This window comes from Trichechus manatus, unplaced genomic scaffold (assembly GCF_000243295.1).
Source record: "Trichechus manatus latirostris isolate Lorelei unplaced genomic scaffold, TriManLat1.0 scaffold00146, whole genome shotgun sequence".
NCBI lineage: Eukaryota > Metazoa > Chordata > Mammalia > Sirenia > Trichechidae > Trichechus > Trichechus manatus.
The window spans coordinates 2,128,673-2,145,154 of record NW_004444082.1 but is presented as its reverse complement, the minus strand read 5'-3'; positions in this window follow the sequence as shown (position 1 = coordinate 2,145,154).

Sequence of the window (16,482 nt, the reverse complement as noted above, 5' to 3'; positions counted from 1 at the left end):
GCTTATAACATTAATTTTATGAATGCAGCTGAAAGTAGCTACTTCAAAATATTTTTAGAAATTATTCGTTTGACGTGCATCCTGGAATGTGTATCTTTATTTATATTTTCAGTGATTCCAAGGGAGTTAATCTGTCATCTGATGGGATCAATCTTGCCTTCTCATTGCAGATTCAACAATGGTTTCAGATTTGTGCTTGGCATATGTGTTCCTAATAAACCCCAATGTTTCACTGAAGAAGAAAATAACGCGCACGTGTGTATGACACGCACACACACGTAACCTGCGGAAGTGATGAAATTACGTAAACACTTTCTGGCATAGTGCGCCTGTGCGTATTCCGTGACATTCCCAGAAGTGCATTTCAGCCTCACTCACCCTCATTCAATAGTCCGAAAATGCTACGTTTGATCGTATTTGTATAATCGAAGTGTAAGCCACGCTCAAGAAGTCATGGACTGAGTTTGGTAGTACCCCATTAACTGGAAAATAAACAATTGAAACTGCATTTGTTTCCATTAATTTAAATTGATAATTATATCCCTGACGCTTTTGAGGCATCAGTAGAGAACCTTGAACCTACTGAAGCTTGTCTGTAAATCACGTACTATCACTTGAAAGTGAAAACAAAGCAAGCCGGCACTAGCATAAGTGGCAAAGAGTAGCTGTCAGTAGGAGTCTCCATTCAATCTGCACTGACATCACTATCACAGTCCCCTTCAGACTCTGGCTTTTAATTGGAGGAGTAAACGAAGCAAAACGATCACTCTTGGCTCAACAGTTGAATTAGAAAATCTTAACCAGATCATCGTAAGTGAAACCATTAAGCTATGTTAGATCTGTGTATTTCATAGTCCGATTATGTCTTATTAGTGCCAATGCCTCAGATCAATGATCATAAGTCACCTTGGTCATACGCTTGGAAGCATATAAAAAGACCCTTGCTTCTTGTACGCCTCACATTTGAATTTTGCCATCTCTTTACTAGAATCAGCCAGTCATTGATTATATTGTGCACATCTTTCCGTTTATAAATCTAAATCTTAGAGCACTTTAGGATCATGGCAGGAATTAAACGCAAGTCCTACACTGCCGGCTTCAAACGGAAAGTTCTTGCGAGGCCAGAAGAAACATGCAACAGAGAGCAGCGAGAGACGTGGAGGTTGGAGAGTTGTCCATTCCCAAGTGGCGAAAAGAGGGAAAGGAGCTGGAGAAAATGAATTTACCAAGATGCACGCGTTGTGGGCCCAAAGGCCCGAGTGGGAGAACGACTTGAAAGAGAGGATTATTTTTCCAGGGGAACAAAATCAAGCCGTCTCTGCTGTCACAGTTCAGATCAAAGGGAAGCTTCTGGCAAATGAAACGAATCTCAGATGTTAAGGCGAGTTTCACCTGGATTTCTAAATTCAGGAAAAGGAATGGCCTTTCTGTGAGAATGAGAACCACTGATAATGATAAAGAATAAATAAATGAAAATGGTCTATTTTAAGATGAAAACAATTTCTTCTGGTGACTGTTATTTGTTAATTTCAAAGACATTGATTATAATAAATTCTGTTTCAGTTGAAGATTTATGAAAGCAATAAATTATAAACAACATCTTGTGCTTGTAGTTTTAAACCTCGGATCATTTCTTACTCATTTCTAGCTCTTCGCGCATTCATTCTCTTTGGTTTCAACATGGCGTCCCACCTCCATCGAGCGCCTTCTCAGTTCACCATCGGTTGCACTTGGTTTAGGAAAACACCTACCTTAAATGAAGTTTCCATGAAATCAGTTTTATCCTGGTAACATTAAATCTGTTGGACAGAAAAAAAAAAAATTGAAATTGAAGCTATCAATATGTAAAAAAATATTGGTGTAGCAAGCTTACGAAAATAACGCACTGGGTGCTGTGCACTTTGCAAAGAAATGTGTAATGTGCACGTTCTTTGCTTAAAAATACAGTAGTTGTGCAGTTCTTGGAAATTATAATAGAATTCAGTGTTGTCAAAGGAAGATTTTGCTGCAAAGTTCACTGATACGTTTTAAAATGTGCAAAATAAGGAATATGGAATGCCTTTGAATTTTTCGAGGATCTGTTGTTGCAATCTATTATATTTTCTAGTATGTTTATGGCCCATCAAGTATTTCTGCCTAAATTCACTTTTGGTATTAGCCTACTAAAAAAATGCATAAATCTGCCCCAGCCATGTCATCATCTGTGTAAAATCCCACAAAATGTTCACATACAGAAGTATTTGCATTTTGGAAATCCATAAATCAAATAATATCTGCTCTGCATGACTACAACTGGGATTTTGTCTCAAACAAATGTGCAATATTTTTCATTTCTTATCTTATTCAAAATGATTTCATTCATCACATCTATTGCACTTTTAATTGATTTTGTGTTTCATTCCCTAAATAAAGTGTAATATTTCACATTGGTCCTTGTATGCTGTACAAATGTTCTGTTAAAATGTTATTAAATTTTGCCATGGTTTCTGTCAAATGGAGACAATTTTTACTATCTTACTCATAAAGTTTCTTGGCCAATCCTTCAATAGCAGATATTGGCCTGCTGAAGTTGTATCGTGTACATTTAAGCATTCAGTGTGTCAATTATTTTTTTCATTTTCATATGGTTTCTTTACAGTTACATGAAGTTACATTTTTTCAAATTAGTTTTTACTTTTAAATACTTAATATTGTTGAAGATGTGCATTTTACTTTTTTCATGTTTTACAAGCATATGTGACAATTGCTGACAATCTTTGCACCCATTCTCATTCTTCATTTGATTTTTCATTCCTAAAGAGTTTGCAATAAGCCAATATACAGAGTCATCCAGGTAAAGTAACAAGGATCTAGTGATTTCCTTTCTCCATTTGGGAAGAATTTATGTGTAATGAGTTTCTGAAACTTCCTACCTATACTACTTTTAGAAAGATAAAATTTCTTCCTTGAGGTGGATAGTTTTCAACAAGAGTGTCTTGTTTTTAACATTCTAAAAACATGGTTATCGTTATGAAGGTAGATAGTTCTCAACAAGGGTCTCTAGTTTCTAAAGTACAAATAACAGGGTCATTGTTATGGATTGAATTGTGCCCCCAAAATATTATTGAAGATCTGGTGCCTGCATCTGTGGTTGTGATCCTTCTGGAAATAGGGTTATTTCTTTTTTTTTAACATAAATGAGATGGATCCTAAACCTAATCACTTCTGAGTTAAAAAAAAAAGCAGAATAGACTCAGAGACACACGTGGGAAGACAGACGTTACGGAACACCAAGCTACACCAGGGATTGCTGACAGATATCAAAAACTAAGAGAGAGGCTCAGAGAAGGAGTTAACACGCCCAAGATCCTGATTTGGACTTTCAGTCTCCAGAGCTGTGAGAAAATAAATTTTTTGTTCTTTAAAGTCACTCACTTGTGGTATTTCTGTTATGGCAGCATAACTAACAAGAAAGTCATGTATGAGAATGGACAGAAAATATATTTGGTTTAACGCATTAAAAAAAAAAATGTCTTCCAGTTTTTCTTGAAATTCATCAGTTATGGCTGATATATAACCAAAGCAATTGGTCACATCATGCTTGTCCGTTCTATGGCTGTGTTACAGTCTTCTCTGGAGTCCTTTTATCCTCGTATTTTACACACTTTTTTCAAAGATTTACTCAATGATCTGAATAGTGTTAATTATTGTATTTTTCTTTTCTGTTTTCTAATCCTGATTATTAATTTTTTTCTGCCATCTTGTTAGAAACAATATAATAATTTAGTATTTTATCTTGGAATTTGTAACTTTAAAAAATAACATGGGTTTAACAAACCTCTTAATTTTAATAGCACTTAATTAAAAAAAATTTATTGCATTTTAGGTGAAAGTTTACAGCGCAGATTAGTTTCTCATTGAAAAATTTATACACAAATTGTTTTGTGACACTGGTTGCAGTCCCTGCAATGTGTCAGCGCTCTCTCCCTTTCTCTCTCCATCCTAAGTCTTCTGTGCCCAGTTTTCTCGTCCCTTCCTGCCTTCTCGTCTTTGCTTTTGGGAAGGTGTTGCCCATTTGGTCTCATACTTGATTGAACTAAGAAGCACACTCTTCACGAGTGTTATTGTTTGTTTTAGAGCCCTGTCTAATCTTCGGCTGAAAGGTGAACTTTGGAAGCAGCTTCAGTTCAGAGTTAGCAGGGTGTCCAGGGGCCATAGTCTCGGGGGTTCCTCCAGACTCTGTCAGATTAGTAAGTCTGGTCTTTTTGTGTGAATTTGAATTTTGTTCTACATTTTTCTACCAGTCTGTCCAGAATCCTCTATTGTGATCCCTGTCAGAGCAGTCAGTGGTAGTATCCAGGCACCACCTAGTTCTGGACTCAGGCTGGGGGAGGCTGTGAGTACTTAATTTTTAAATGACAAAATTTTTACAACAGTAAATTAAATAACTGCTGTAATATAAAACATTTGGAAATTGTAAATAGTAAACAAATACTAGATTTTTCTTAGAGAGTCACATCTTATTGAAAGTATTGTAGATTTAAATTCTGATAAATAATCAGCAGATGATATAAATTGCAATACAAAATGTAAAATTAATTAGTGCACTAATACCAATAGAGAATTTTAAAATTTCAAGGTGCTCATTGATTAGTATATCAGACAGAAAAACATCTCTTTATTTAAAGCACAGACTTCTTCAGACGAATTAGATCAACAACATCCTTTGATTACGGCCTGGTTCCTTCTTCATAAGTTAATGAAGAATCATATGTATTTTACCCTCTTGGAACAGGCCATTTTTCTTCTATTCATCAACAATTAGCAAAGTATATTGACTTTGGAAAAACAAGATACATTACTGCCATCTCCTGAAAAATTGTCATAGGAATTATACAAATTGCTCATCTTTGTGTGAACAAAGATATAATGTAAAAAACCTTTTAAAAATCCACAATAATAAAGGTGCCTCACATATGAATGTTTCCTTTCTTAGACGCAGTGCCCTTGTGCAGTGCACAGCCTGAACAACTGTATGTCCTGCCCTCAATTGCCTTCTGGGCTCAGTCACGTAGATTCTCCTGGACACCTTCCTTGTCACACAGGAATCAAGGGAGTCTCTGAGGAGAAACTTGGGCTTTCTGTCTGCCTAATAACAGCAGACGGAATGGCAAAGGGCAGTTTGGAAGCCATTTTCTTCCAGATATATAGATAGGAAGTGGGCAGGTACTGCTCTATCCTTGAGCTATGCTATACTTTACCTGCATGTTCTAACACTATCCTCCCACAAGGCCTGGCCTCAATGTGGACGTGGTAAGGTGGATAAAATGAGGGAGCCCAAATGTCTATCTTTCTACTCATCTTCCATTTCCCTCCTTTCCGTCTCAATGCCTTGAGTCCAGAACGGGCAGGACGCTCTCTTACTTCCTCTACTTCAAATCCCGCTTCTTCTAACTGCTAAGCCTTAAAGGTTGACAAGGCTTCTTCCACACCATGGGCAAAGGTCTAGAACTTGTCACTGTGGCCTTTCAGTAAGCTCTAGAGCGATGTAGTCAATCTTCTCCAGTGCATGGCAGGAAAGGCACTTGGCCTTGTCTCGTGGGCCAGGGCCATGGTGGGTGGGAGGCTGCAGAGGAACACAACAATCTTTTTTAATGGCTTTGAAGGATGAATTATGCCCTGTAATTTGGAAAGGGAAAAACAGACTGATTTCATTTTTGTTCTGGACTTGGCAGTTAAAACATCACAGCTTTAGGAGAATTTCCATAACTGGCCACTCTAATTTGTTCACCAGAAAACTGTAGGAAAATTTAAACTACAGGGTGGCCATCAACATAGATACTATTATTTTACATGTGGACCATGATATCAATAAACCATTTACTATGTATTTGACTACTGTATTAGTTTCCTATTGCTGTTGTAACAAATTACCATAAACTCATTGGCTTAAATAGGTCTTAGGGGCTAAAACAAAGGTGTCAGCAGAGCTGGTTCCTTCTGGAAGTTCTACGGAGAATCCATTTTCTTGCTTTTTCCAGCTTCTGGAGGCTGCCTGCTTTCCTTGGCTCATGGCTCCTTCATCTTCAAAGCCTCTACAGCCTCTGTTTCTGTCATCACAACTCCTGTCCCTAACTTTGACCCTCTTGCCTTCCTACTATAAGGATCTTTGTGATTACATTGGGCCCACCCAGATAATCTAAAATAATCTCCTCATCTCAAGATCCTTTACTTCATCTGCCCCTTTTGCCATGTGAGGTAACATGTTCATAGGTTCTGGGAATTAGGATATGGACATCTTTGGGGGGGGAATTATTTTGTCTACCACACCTGTTTCCAGATTTGATAGTTACCTTGGTGTATGTGGATGCATTTTTTTTTATTGTGATAAAATATACATAACCTAAAATTTATTATTTTTACTATTTTTTTGAGTATATAGGCAGCCCCTCAGTTATGAACATCTGACTTATGTACAACTCATAGTTAGAAACCAACCCCTGTAAAGCCTATTGTATTAAAATTTTGAGGTACATACAATGGTTCATAATAACAAATGGGCACTACTTTACAATGTGATTCAAAACAGTATTATTATTTACTGTATTATTATGTTCAAGATGTTTAGTGTATCTGAAAGTGTTTCTTAATAATGTTTTTTATGCATAGAAAGATACACTATATCCTATATGCTACGACAAATATACTATACGCTAAGATACCAATCATACTTAAGTGTTCCTACTTACATACAAATTCCACTTAAAGAGAGACTTAGGAACAGAACTCATTCATAATCTGGGGACTGCCGTCCAACTCAGTGGCATTAAGTACATTCACAATGTTGTGCAAACATTACTACTATTTCCACATCTTTCTTATCTTCCTAATCTATACCCATTAAACATTAACTCCCCATTACTGCCCACCCCCAGCCTCTGGTAAACTCTATTTTACTTTCTGTCTTTATGAGTTTGCTTAGTATAATTTTTTTCTTAATAAGAATTATTTTATTCTAATTCTTACATGTTTCACTGAATTATGTTTGCTGACAATTCAACAAAATGGCATTTGGAGACACAAGGCGGAAACTTACACTCAACCACAAATGACTGTGATACAGCTGGGGAATTGGGTCTGTGTCATATCTACTGAGTTATGAAGAGTTGTTGTTGTTGTTAGGTGCCACCGAGTGGGTTCCGAATCATAACCCTGGGTACGACAGAATGAAACACTGCCCGGTCCTGCGCCATCCTCAAAATCGTTGCTATGTTTGAGCCTATTGTTACAGCCACTGTGTCAGTCCATCTGATTGAGGGTCTTCCTCTTTTTCACTGACCCTCTACCTTACCAAGCATGATGTCCTTCTCCGGGGACTGATCCCTCCTGATGACATGTCCAAAGTATGTGAGACGAAGTTTGGTCATCTTCACCCAAAGGGCACTCTGGCTGTACTTCTTTCAAGACAGATTTGTTTGTTCTTCCAGCAGTCCATGGTATATTCAGTATTCTTCACCAACACCATAATTCAAATGCATCAATTCTTCTTCGTTATTCCTTATTCATAGTCCAGCTTTCACATGCATAGAGGCAACTGAAAATACCATGGCTTGAGTCAGGCACACCCTAGCCCTCAAAGTGACATCTTTGCTTTTTAATGAAAAAAAAAAAAAAAGAGGTCTTTTGAAGCAGATTTGCCCAATGCAATACATTGTTTGATTTCTTTTTTAATTTTGCGGATATAATTTTTTAATTTTTATTACAGTGCTTTAGGTGAAAGTTTACAGCTCAAGTTAATTTCTCATTCAAAAATTTATACACACATTGTTCTGTGACATTGGTTGCAATCCCCGCAATGTGACAGCACCCTCCCCACTTCCACCCTGGGTTCCCTGAGTCCATTCATCCCATTCCTGTCCCTTCCTGCCTTCTTATCCTGCTTTTGGACAGGAACTGCCCATTTGGTCTTGTATACCTGACCTAACTAAGAGGCACGTTCCTCACATGTATTATTTTTTGTTTTATAGTTCTGTCTAATCTTTGACTAAAGAGTGGGCTTCGGGAATGGTTTCAGTTCTGGGTTAACAGAGCTTCTGGAGGTGCCTAGTGTAATTTTCAATAAAACCGAAGCTTGTAGGAATTACTAGGCTTGTCTGAGTATATAATCATTTGACTCCAGAGGACAGGTGATGATGTGCCTTTATGACTCTACCAGTATGTTTCCTCGGTAATGTTAAAAAAAAATGTTAGCGTGATTGACATGGGTGCTGGACAAACACGGGGAAGAAAGGCAAGGATATGAGCTCAGTAACTTACTACACGCAACCACGCTCCTGCTCTGTGGTGTGTGGTCAGTATTCTGGGGCTACTGACCAGCATTTCCTCAAGAAACAGCAGGTGCCTCGCGATTCTGCCATGGAGGCAGTATTGGAACATCCAAACCCCGGACCACAGAGGTCTTTTTCTTTATTTATGCACATCGCCCCCTTCGAGGTCTGTGCTTCTAAAACCCAGCGCTTCACTCTTCTTCAGCAGATGCCCTGGGACTGCTAGAGTCACTCTGGCCTGTCCCCAGAGAGCCTGGGAGTTTAACACCTCCCCCCACCAACTACTCTCTAGCAAATGGGGTGGATGTGAAAGCCCAGCTCGCTGTCATGGCTTGGGACAGCACAGGAAGCCATTCCCCTTGCAGGATGTGGCTGCCCTCTGAGCTCCTCCCCTTGCCTGGCTCCTCACCTTCTCTGTCTCGCTCCTCACGCCCTTCATTGCTCTCCTGGGAACCTTACAAACAACACTAAGGAGCCAGGACAGGTGTGTGCCTCTTTTAGAGCAGTGTGTGCAGGCCTGTCTACCCAGGGCAGCGCTCTGCAGTGGGAATGTACTACAAGACACATGTGCAATTCCCAATTTCCTGGTAGCCACTTTAAGGAAAGTAAGAAGAGAATGATAGTTCTATTCGATCATTACTAGCGAAGTTACAACTGGAGCTCTGGCAAAATAAGCCGACAGTGCTGGGGGGAGAAACTAGGATGTAAAAAACAAACAGAAAAAGAAAACAAGGAAGAGGAGGGAGGCACCTGGGCCTCAAAAACAACCAGGGATTTAAATACTTCTGGCTGTTTCTCTTTTCTGATGACATGTCCAAAGTAAGTGAATCAAAGTCTCACCATTCTTGCTTCTAAGGAACATTCTAGTTCATTTCTTCTGAGATTTATTTGTTCTTTCAGCAGTCCACGATACATTCAATATTCTTCATTAACATCACAGCTTGAACACATCAACTCTTTTTCTGTCTTCCTTTTTCATTATCCAACTTCCGCCTGTCTCATGACTTTGGACATGTCATCAAGTAAGAACAATCGTTAGAAAAGGACACCATGTTTGGTGAAGTAGAAGGCCAGCGAAAACAAAGGGAAACCTGCAAAGAGATGGATTGACACAATGATCATGAAGATGGTACAAGACTGGGCAACACTTCATTCTGTTATACGTGAGATGGCCATGAGTCAAGATAGACTCGCCAGCAACTAACCACAACCACAGTTCTCTCTGCTGTGTCTGTCTTTGCTATTAGTGTCATTTTCATTCACTGCAGGTTAGTTTTCTCTATTTGGTGGGAAACATGGCCACCAATGGCTCCAGACTTGCAATGTTACAGCTTCTAGCATTTAATAAAATGGACTTCAAGCTCTCTCTGGGCCCAAGTCCAAATCCAGCTTGGATCAAGTGTCCACCTCTAGACCAAGTCACTGGCATGGGATACAGGGTCCCACTGCTCTAACATGGTGATTCTAGAGTTTACCCTGTGGATGAGAGAGAAAAGGAAGCTGGGAAGACTATCCCAAGTGTCAGCAACAACATGTGTGTGATATACACACATCCACATACACACATACATTTATATGTATATACATATATGTATATATGTATTATGTTGATGTTTGCTGCCTTAGAATTGAAAACCAAGAAATTTTAAAAGTATTAATTCATTTTAAAACAATGATAATCAACTCACGGCGTGTTGATGCAAATAACATTTTCAATGAAAAATAAATATATTTTCCAAAACAAAAAACAACTTAGAAGAGTGGAGTTGTTTTACATGAGGAAGGAGGAGTTAGGCTGACATCAGTAGTTCTGGCTTGGATAACTTGGTGGATGATGGTGCCATGGAAAAGGAAAGGTAGCACATGAGGAAGACCAAGTTTTGGAGGTAAGGGCAAAGTCCAGCTTTTGACTTGATGAGTATGAGATGCCAGCCTGTCAGACATCCGGTGCAGTTGTTCTGAAGCTATAAGAGAAATGCACAAAAGACAAATATGGGCTAGAGATGAGACTGGAAAACACCTGTAATTAGGTGGTAGTGGGAGCTGACGGGGTCACTTGCAGAGAAGATCACGAAGCACGTACTCAGGGAAGCACCCCATATTGAAGGCAGAGAACATGTACTGTCAGAAGTAGAAGCGGTTGAGGAAGAATTAATATCCACCAGGTGTTCACAGTGTGCCAAACCCTAACACAAACCATTTTTCTTAAAATTTGCACACACATCCTACTTGGTAGGTTATTATCTTTATTTTATAGATGAGGAATTGAGCCTTATTGGTATTTAGTAATTGGTCCAAGGTCTCAGTTAGTAAGCAGTAGATTCAGGATTCTAATCTGTGACTAATTTAGAGAACTTTTAACACTGTACGTACTACCTCTCACGTAGCGGTATTAGAAAAATCCAGGGAACAAAACAGAAGGCTTTGGAATCAAGAAAACTAAGGAAAGAGAATTCTAAGAAAGAGAGAATGATCAATAACATAAAATACCTAATGAATCTATTTTTAAAACATAAATTAAAGATAATCATTGGTTTGACAACTAGGAAGTCAGTATTAATCAACCTGATTCTTGGCAGATCTAACAGATCTACTTGGTTCCAGACAAACCCACCGGTAGAACTCCAAGAAGATAGGTAGACTTTGGTCTTGGCTTTTTAGTTTCAGGATTCCACACTGCAACTAACCTTTAACAAACTACCATGCATAGGGTTTTGATGTAGTATCCAAGAAGAATATCCACAATTGTCTTAAAAGGCTGTTAAAATAGTCCTCTATTTTCCAACTATATATTTGGTGAGACCAGATATTGATTCATCTACTTCAATCAAAACACGTGGCAACAGATTGAATGTGGAAGCAGATATGTGAATTCAGTTGTCCTCTATTATGCCAGAGATTAAACAGATTGGAAAAAATGTAAAACAACTCCACTCTTCTAAGTTGTTCTTTGTTTTGGAAAATATATTTATTTTTCATTGAAAATGTTATTTACATTAACATGCAATGGGTTTATTATCGTAGTTTTAAAAAAATGAATTAATAAATACTTAAAAAATTTCTCAGTTTTAAATTCAAAGGCAGTAAACATCAATATAACACACAAATACGTATGTATATACACATATGTGCGTGTGTGTGCGCGCATATCACACACATAGACATTAATTCTTATGAGTGTAAGAATGTAATTATTAAGAATGTAACCAGGACGCCAAACAGTTTGAGAACTGCTGTAATAATCTATCATATACTTACGGTGGACCTGGGGACCAAATAGCTTCATCAGATTTAAAGATAAAAATATTCTACAAACAAAAAAAAAAGGTTTCAGGATATTCTACAGAGGGATTAGGGTGCCCAGGATATTTATAGGAAAGGCACATAAGGTTTGTCCAGAAGAGAGCCGGTTTTAGACACACAGAGAGTGAAAACAAGGTGGTTGCAGTAAGTTGTCTCGCTTATGATCCTGCTTCTACAGCCTTGATCACTGCCCCCAAGACAGCAGCTCAGGTTTCACTAAGCTTAATACCAGAGAGAATTTAGATTCTCAGGTCAGTTGAGTTGTTACCTTGAGTAAAATATCTAATGTTTAAATGGCACTTTGTAGGTTTCTACATCCTTTATCCTCACAAGCGTCTGAAGAGGTACCATTTCCGTGTTACAGATGAGGAAACAGGCTGGGAGTGAATGATGTTTTCAGAGAGAGAGGTGCTGCGCACTATCCCAGCGGGCCTCTGTAGACTCTCCGCTGCCCTGGTTTAAAATGTCCTCAGACAAAGTGCTGCATTTTTAGAACCTGTGTAGGAAGGACTTCAGACATGGCAACATCTTTCCCAACTGCTGCCCAACCCGCAAGCATTACATGAGAGAGGAGCCATCATTTCAGAAACTTCCTCCATCTCTATTACACGTTCTACAGGCAACAACAATCATGAAGGCATAGATCTATGAAGGCTCTGATCTTATATGATGATAAAAAATAAAAATAAAAAGGAAGAGGAGCAATTTATTTTAATATTTTTTATTTAGCCCAATACATTCAAAATAAACCAAAACCGAACCCATTGCTGTTGACTCAACTCCAACTCATAGTGACCCTATAGGACAGAGTAGAACTGCCCCACAGTGTTTCCAAGGCGCCCCTGGTGGATTTGAACTGCCGACCTTTTGGTTAGCAGCCGTAGCTCTTAACCACTATGCCACCAGTGTTTCCCATATTAAAAAAATAGCATCATTTAAATGTGTAGTCAATATAAACATTAGCGAATGTTTCCCATTTGATTTCTCCTGCAAAGTCATGACGTTTGGTGTATATTCTACATGCATAGCACATCCCAGTGTGGACCAGCCATACTTCGCGTGCTCAGTAGCCACTGTGTGGCTAGAGGCGACTGTATGGGACATCACGGATCAAGAGCCTGACTGTGTCAATCAGAAGAAAGTAGTAAATTAGAAACGAGAGACGAGTTAGGAGATGAAGCCTGGAGCGTCTACCTGAGTGCTGTCTGAGGAAGGGGGAGTCCTGGCCCCAGGCTGCCCCCTACTCCCCCCTCCCCAGTGAAACGCACACAGCTCCCCTAGACCTGCTCCCGCAGCAGCCTTCCCATTAGATGAACTTCCCCTGAAGGCCTGCTGTGGGGAGAGGTATTAGGTCCCCGCTGCCGTTGCCACAAGTAGCATTTTGTTTTCCTCCATCAGTCCCGGAACTTGGTTAATCTGAGCCTGTCCTCGAGAAGTGCATCTGTGCTTGGTGTTCAGAAAAAACCAGGCTCCTGATTTTCTGTTCCTAGCTATGTTCACGAAAGACTTGAAAGCAGGGACACAAACAGACACATGGACACCAATGTTCATTTCAGCACTATTCACAATAGCCAAAAGATGGAAAGAATCCAAGTGTCTGTCAACAGATGAATGGAGAAACAAAATGTGGCATATCCATACTACAGAGTGCGGGCTACAACATGGATGAACCTTGAAAACGTTATGCTGAATGAAATAAATCAGATGCAAAAGGACAAATATTGTATGATCCCACTTATATGAAATATCTAGGACAGGCCAAAGTACAGAGACTAAAATTTATTAGTGGTTACCAGGGGCTGGGAGAGGAGGGACAGGCAGTCATTGTTTTAGAGTTCCTGTCGGGTGGCGAAAACTTTTGGAAATAGATAGTAGAGATAGTAGCACATGGTGAATGTAATTAATATGACTGAATTGTGCACTTAAAAATGGTTAAAATGGAAAAAAAATTTGTTATATATGTTTCATCACAACAATTAAAAAAAAAATCAGCCTTCTGATCCCACAAGAAAGGAAACCAGAGCCCCATTAAAGAGAGGGGTGTGAACGTGCAGGACTCTGTGACCCACCCTGCCTTGGTTAATGCATCCGCTTTATCTGTGCCAACTTATCCTCACCCAGAACAGGAAATGTGGGCTGCTCTGTTTAGATACTGACTCATTTAATTTATACTGTGGCTTCCCAGGTTGATGTCCTTGGTGTCCGAGCCTCAGGATCTGCCCCTGTTCACTTCTCAGGCCTCGTCTTTCTTCCTTTCGCACTTGCTTCTGAGCCTTCGCACGTGCTAATCCCCTTGCTTGGAAAACCATCTTCCCTTACCCACTGCCCCACAGCCTAAGCCTTCTGTTTTGAAGCATAGACATGCGCTGATCTAAATACCTTGAATTTTTTTTCTATATTAGAAATAGAATAAAAATATTATTATCTTTTGAATTGTAAACAAAAGCCTCTAGCATCAACAATTTCTGTAATGAAGGTGTTTCTGGCCATCTAAAGCCATTTTTGGAAATGCAATGAAGAGAACTTTTGGTAAAATGTATGTTAAATACAAAATAAAGAACAATCTGTTAATAGCAATCTCTACTGAGTAGTTTAAAGTTGACAACATGAAGCAGCATCCTGCAGCACAAATTCACACACGCCTACATCCAAAGACCCTTCACAACCAAGTTAATTAGCAGGGGGCAATGGCTCAAGGCCCAGAAGGAATGAGGCCAAAAAAAGCCACGCTTTGGGAAAGGAAAAACAATCACTGCAGAACAACTAGGACCTTCCCCTGAACTGTAATTAAAGCATTAAACACCCTCCACCCGTTTTTGGCTGCAACCTTCCCCTCCCCCAGTGCTTTACATCATCATGGGCGTCCTAGTCAGCGAATAGGATCTCCGAGAATTTCGCAAGCTATTGACAATGTGACCTAAAGGTTTTATTTTTTAAATTTATTTTTAGACCAGTCTAAGTTAATTAGATCTTTAATATTTTCAGAGCTGATGCCAAACTAAGAGGGCCACTTTAGTGAAAAATATCAGATAGTTTGTACCGTCGATTTAGACCGATTACTATCTCACCTCTTTTCACAAAGGCAGTCTAATACTTGGGAAGCATTGAGGCACTGGTGGTTCAGTGGTAGAATTCTTGCCTTCCATGCGGGAGACCCGGGTTCAATTCCTGGCCAATGCATGTCATGCTCAGCCACCACCATCTGTCAGTGGAGGCTTGCGTGTTGCCGTGATGCTGAAGAGGTTTCACCAGAGCTTGCAGACTAAGACATAGACTAAAGAAGAATGACATCTAAGGAAGCCTGAAGTCCTGCTAACCACAGCCGCAGCCACATGTCCCCCAGAGCCAGCCTGTGCCTGAGCCGCCAGGGTTCCGTGAGAGCCTGCAGAGTAGGATGTGAAGAGATAAAAGGTGGTGTGTTTTCTCTCGGAGCACCTCTGCATGCTACATTTACTGGCAAACAGGTGGACAAGTGAAGTTACAGAGCCAGCAGAGCCTCTGCAAAGGGGATCCAAGTTTGTGGCTCTAATGACCTCCAGATCCACCTTAGCTACTAAGGTCTCGGACAGCCTCCTGCGCTCTACGCTTGGCTGTTTCAACTGTCCTTTCTTTTCTTTGCTTCCTTTCTTGTTTAAGTAGCCTTTATTACTTTTTTAACCAATATAACTAATAGTCATTGTAATAAATAGTCAATGTTGCAAATAATAAAAAACGTATTTTTTATTATGCTTAATTAACGTAATAGATACTCAAAGTGACAGATACACAAAGAGAGAGGGAGACAGGGAGGGAAGGAGAAGCAGAGGAAGCAGAGGAAGAAGCAGAGGAAGCAGAGGAAGCAGAGGAAGAAGCAGAGGAAGCAGAGGAAGAAGCAGAGGAACTGTTAGAAGTGCAGTTTTCCTTCCCCAGCCCAGACCCGCTGAATCGGAAACTAGGGTGGGTACAGCAATCTGTGACTTGGTGAGTCGTCCAGCTGACTCAGACGCACACTCCAGTTTGAAAACCACTGCTCTACAAGGTCTTTTCTGATCCCTAGTGCTCTGAAATTTTCTATTTTGTGCCCTGGTGAAGTATGTCCCTTCATTTTACTAGTATTCAGTAGACTCTCTGGGCAGTATTTCTTCCTTTACTGTTACAGTATGCTTATGTGGTTTTTAAGTTAACTCACTCATAGATCTTTAATTTCTTCTCTTACAATTAGAGAAACACATAAAATATCAGCATATCAAAAACTCTCCTTGACTAAGCCATTTATGTCACATTTAGCCTTCTTAAGGAACCTGGTTTTCTTAACCTCCTACATTAGAAATCATGTTGTCCAGCCCTGAAGTAACAGGTTCAGAATATTTAAGATTCTGCTTCTATTGCTGAGCTATATTACTTGAGTAAACCCTTGAAATCATAGAACTGGTCTGCTGGCATTATCAGTTTATAAAGAAGTTTTTTTTTTTTTTGAAAATCTCATTCCTTTTCAACAGTTAACAAACAAGAGACGGGAAAGGGAGAGTAGGCAATGTTAGTTTCAGGGCCTGAGGTCTGAAGATATCCACTAGGGAATCGTGATCCTTAAGGAATCATGGTGGGCCAGAACGCGGACCTCCTATTGCTCCCAGGATAAGGGCTGTGTGTGGACTGGCTGTGCTCCTGCAGCTTGGGCTCCATCAATCGCGATTCTGGTACGTATTCTCCAGGTTACATCACCAGTCACAATACAAAAATCACCTAAACGAAAGTATGTGCTCTTGTTGCATGAGCTTTCAGTAATAAACAGAATAAAACGTCATCAAACACCTCTCTCATAGATGTCTCCTGTCTGTGTATGCCAAGGGCTGGTTCGCACCCTGCTCACGAAGACTTTGTTCAACTTCCAGTC